Here is a 5,141-nt window from a genome sequence, read left to right on the forward strand (position 1 = left end):
GCGGTGCAGGGCCCCGCACCGTATTACGTGCTGGTTATGGCACCACAGCCGGTGCCTCGCACGTCACCGACTCTGCTGCCTCTCCCCGCACCAATCCCAGCTCACGCCCTGAGAGCACCGGGATCGCAACAGACTGCGGTGCAGCAGCAAATGGCCTACCAAATGCAGCTGGGCACAGTACCGCCACAGCAAGTGCCTTCACTTATGCCCCCTCTGGCACCACGTGTGGATACAGGGGCAAGCCGTCAGCCATGGCGGCGCAGCAAAGGGTGCAAGCATCATCGGCTCCTCCCTCGTCGGCATCCGACTATTCATCGGAGTCCGAGGCTGAATCGGTGACAACCTCAGTGGCCATTCTGGTCGCCCTGGGCTTACCACCAGGCCCAGGGGCCCCCTCCTACGGTGTCGGTGGCTGGGTCGTCCTGAAGAAGTAGCGCCCCATCAGCCACTCCATTAAGAGCCCCTCCGCCCAAAGAAAGCCTGCCCATGGCGACAATGCCTAGGCCTCAGATAATTGCCCAAGGGCAGGAGGCCACGGTCCAGCCGGGCTCGGCCCAGATGGGCATTTTGGCTGGAGGGGAACCAGAGGTGCAGCTTGGTGGGGAGGAGGTAGTCCCTCCGAGAAAGTCCTCATCGTCATCGCCGGACGAGGCTCTGGCGGACTCCACACCTCAGCCCCCTTCAATGGACGCAAGGGCACACCAGGAGCTGCTCTGAAGGTTGGCGGTTAACCTAGCGACCCAGCACGAGAAGGTCCATGAGGACCAAGATCCTATGGTGGACATTCTGACGGCAGCGGGCCCTGGGCGAGTGGCGCTCCCACTGAATAAAACAGTCGACAAGCTGTCAAAGACCCTGTGGCAGACACCGGCCTCCATTGCGATGACCCAGAAAGGTGTGGAGAGGCGGTACTACGTGCCTCAAGCGGGGCATGAGCATCCTTTCAACCATCCAGCCCCGGGGTCGATAGTAGTGCAGGCCACAGGGCAGAAGGAGCATCAAGGGCCTCCGGGCCCCATCCCAAAGGTGAAAGAGCCCAAGAAATTGGACCTGCTTGGCCGGAAGGCCTATGCCACGGGGGGCCTTCAGCTACATATAGCGAACCAGCAAGTGATGCTGGGGCGTTATGCCTTTAACACGTGGGCGTCAATGCAAAAATTTGGCAGCCGGCTTGCCCCTGAATCCCGACAAGAGTTCGGGGCCATGACGGAGGAGGGCAAGGCAGTGGCGCGTATGTCCCTCCAGGTAGCTCTGGATGCAGACAATTCAGCTGTGTGCACTATGGCTACTGGGGTGGTCATGAGGCGTAGTGCATGGCTACAAGTGTCCAGCATCCCGTCCGAGGTGCAGACCACTATCCAGGACCTACCTTTCGAGGGTTCAGGCCTGTTTTCAGAGCAGACTGACTCCAAGCCTCATAGCTTGAAGGACTCGAGAGTGACACTGAAGTCGCTAGGGAGACACACCCCGGCCCCACAGAGGCGTTCCCTCCAGGCTAGAAGCTATCCCAGACCCTTTCAGCATGGGCAAAGCACTGATACGGTCCATAGGAGCAGCCGCAACAATAGCCGCCCCGACCTCTTTAGGGGTAGGCATAGAGGTCCTCGGTCGGACTCCAAGAGAGGCGCAGGGCCGTCACTCGGCCACCAGACTAAGCCTTCATTTTGAAGGTATGCCGGAGAGCAGAGTACCAGTGTTCCTGCATTCGTCTATGCATTACTGCCTGCATTCATCTATGCTACGAGGTTGCGGGTAGGTCACTGCCGTGCATAACGGCCCATTCCACGGGAGCTCAGGCGATTTCAGCAGCATTCCTAGCTCATGTGCCGATCTTGGAAATCTGCAGGGCAGCGACTTGGTCGTCAGTGCATACCTTTGCGGAACATTATGTGATTACGCAACTGGCCATGGAGGATGCTGCCGTTGGGAGGGCAGTTCTGAGATCTGCGGAAGGATAATTAGGTAGTTAGTCACCTTCCGACCCCGCCTCCAGGGGGGAGATATGGCTAGGGATTCACCTAATCAGAATGGACATGAGCAAGCACTCAAAGAAGAGGTTACTTACCTCGTAACTGTAGTTCTTCAAGATCTGTTGCCCATGTCCATTCTGAATCCCACCCGCCTCCCCGTGTCGGAAGGAGCCGGCAAGAAGGAACTGAGGGAGTGGAGGGGGCAGCAGGGGTATATGTGCACCGGTATACCGGCACCACTCCAGGGGGCTCTCTGCTGGCCCTATGGATACTGCTAAGGGAAAAAAGCTCTGGAATCCGTGCACACGGCGCGCGTACACCTAATCAGAATGGACATGAGCAACACATCTCGAAGAACTACAGTTACGAGGTACGTAACCTCTTCTTTTGTACTCTGTTTGGGTATGTCTACACTACCCCCCTAGTTCGAACTAGGGTGGTAATGTAGTCATTCGGAGTTGCAAATGAAGCCTGGGATTTGAATTTCCCGGGCTTCATTTGCATGATGCCGGCCGGCGCCATTTTTAAATGCCGGCTAGTTCGGACCCCGTGCCGTGCGGCTACACACGTTCCACGAGGCGTACAGCTAGTTCGGAATGGGAAGCCTAATCCAACCTAGCTAGTCCATGCCGCGTGTAGCCGCGTGTTGCCATTAAAAATGGCAAATGAAGCCCAGGAAATTCAAATCCCCGGCTTCATTTGCAACTCCGGTTGACTACATTACCACCCTAGTTCGAACTAGGAGGGTAGTGTAGACATACCCTTTCCCTGTACCCAAGGGCCAGCCCCACTCTTGACCTTCCACCAGCTCTGCCAGCCCCAGGTCCTGATCTCCAGGCAGCACCTCCTGAGTCCTGCCAGCCTGGCCGGTTTTGTTGCTCCCTGGCTCCTGCTGCTCACCTCTGCAGATGTAACTCAGAATAGTTTCAACAAACTTTACTAGTTGAGGAGCTGGCCTGTCTTCCTTTTCTGCACTGCCTTTCTTATACTGGCATCTATGCCAAGATTAAGAAAGGGAGAGATACCCATTGTAGATTGTATAAGGCAAAACAAACTGAATTTGTAAGAGAAATTACAGGTTTTCAGACGATGCATATAAATACCAAGAAAGCTACAGAGACAAGGTATGAAGATAACCCCAGGTCTTAAAAGTGCATGGGTGAAACTTAAAACACACCACTTATGAATGTGGGCTTTTTAAATTTTGTAAATGTTTCATTTTTCTGCTGGCTCTGAAAAAGCTTATTCCCTTTTAAATGCAATATACATCCATTCAGTTACTCTATGCTTGAGTATTAACACCCAGTTGATCATATTTTCTTTGGATTAAATATAAAATTAAAGGGTTGTGTTGCAGGAGGACTTACTTAAACTTTGTAGGATTGGAAGGGGGAAAAGCTATTTAAAATAGTGGTTGGGAATGTACAGTTTGCTCATTGAAGTGTATAATGACTCATATCTGGCTGTTGTAATAAAGGAAATCCTTTGCTATTGAAATAGCTGGCAATTGCTTTTGGATATTACTTAAACTAAAGGTACAATAAAAGCCACAATTCTGGTGACAACTGCATTTGCCCAGCAGTATTTGTGTACTCCGGAGAGTGTGTCACTTTGGCATTCACAGCCACCAGACCACATGGAATGTCTTCCTCTTTCCTCCCACCAGCTTTTTATTTTGAACACAAAGTGCTATAAAACAAACTTCAAGATTAATCATGTGCAGGTTCTGACCCACTAGTCTCAGGTCTCAGCATCCACTGCTGCACAGAGGCGCTGATCCTGCAATGTCGTCTGTGCAGGTGGGTCTCTGTATTCCCATAGAGCTCCCTTCCCACCAATGGAGCCTGTGCAGTGCTCACTGCAGGAGGAGGCCTTTGGTTCAGAGAAACCATGCTTGTTGGTGAGGAAGCTGTGTTAGTCAAACTGCTTTTAAAGTATAATTTAAACAGGATTTGCCTGGCAAGTGCCCACCCAACCCTCATTTTACAAACGGTGTCAGAACCTATGCTGCCAAGTGGCTCCCATCTGTATGACATCCTCAGGTGTCTCAGGGGACTCGGTTACAACATGGCTGTCTCCCTCACTTGGGTATTTCACAACATAATTTGTAATAGAGGTGGTGCCTTACGGCTAGTCCTCAACTAATTGTGATAAAATGGAAAGAAGCAACCGAGGGGAGTTTACCTTTGTGAGCTACAAAGAGGTTCCTGACTTTACCGATGAAATGAAGCAGGGCTGCTTTCCGAGGGGTTTGGCCATCTCTATTAAATATAAAGCACATCACATAGCTGGGGGAAGGAAGTCTGATGACACTATCCCAGCTTTGTTCTCATGGTAACCATGATGTCATGAGGGTACCATGGTTACCATGATATTCCTTATATTTCAAACATTTTTTAGAAAAAAAGCAGAAGCAGGAGGAAAAAACTTTTAAAAAAGTTGATGAGGTGATATCTTTACCCGGAATAAGAGAGCTGTAAACGGGAAAAAAACCAACCAGCATTCTGAAAGAAAGAACATTTCAGCTAGTAATTACTGTTTACGGTACTGTCCCCGTCAACATACTGTGTGTATCCTTGGGGTTTCCTCTCTCTCGGCTTCTGTCACTTCCAGCAGCTTTGGGATGAGCGCACAGACTCCAAAAGGCTGAAGACCTCGTGGTTGTTTTTGAAACATTAAAAGTTTTAATTTTCATGTGGGATTAGGGTTGCCAACTTTCAAACACCCTTGCCCACCCACTGCCCTGCCCATTGCCTGACGTCCTGCCCCTTCTCTGGGGCCCCTCCCCCCGTCCCTTTCCCCCATAGGTCCACCAACAGGAATTCCAGGCCCCGGGACAGCACAGTCAATGGGCTCCCTGTTCCCCTCCCTCAGACGAAGCCACAAGCCACCCCCCGCTCACTGGTACAAACCCCGAGGGCTACCCCACAATCAGAGGACTCCTTGGTCAGTCGCAGCCACATCCCCCACCTGCCTGGAGGTGCATCCCCCCCATCCTCCTTCATCTTCTGCCCCACCAGCTGCCTCCCGTACAGCTCTGTCCCCTAATGATCCCCAGCCAAGTTCTGCCCCCCAGCAGTCCTGTGCCCAGCTCTGCCCCACTCTCTCCACTCCAAGCCTGGCTCTCCCCTCCCCGCACACGTGGTTACAAAGTTGCAGCGATTGCTGCCC

At 52.3% G+C, this 5,141-nt stretch overlaps 1 long non-coding RNA gene across 1 annotated transcript; it reads right to left on the bottom strand.

The window, feature by feature from the left end:
- Positions 1 to 1,644: 1,644 nt before the first annotated feature.
- On the bottom strand, positions 1,645 to 4,278 carry LOC142829011 (uncharacterized). Its single transcript, XR_012903225.1, has 2 exons — positions 4,155 to 4,278; positions 1,645 to 1,944 (listed from the first exon to the last, which is right to left on the bottom strand). It is a non-coding gene; the product is annotated as an uncharacterized LOC142829011 (long non-coding RNA).
- Positions 4,279 to 5,141: the final 863 nt, after the last annotated feature.

Source organism: Pelodiscus sinensis, chromosome 5 (assembly GCF_052426305.1).
Source record: "Pelodiscus sinensis isolate ZL-2025 chromosome 5, ASM5242630v1, whole genome shotgun sequence".
NCBI lineage: Eukaryota > Metazoa > Chordata > Testudines > Trionychidae > Pelodiscus > Pelodiscus sinensis.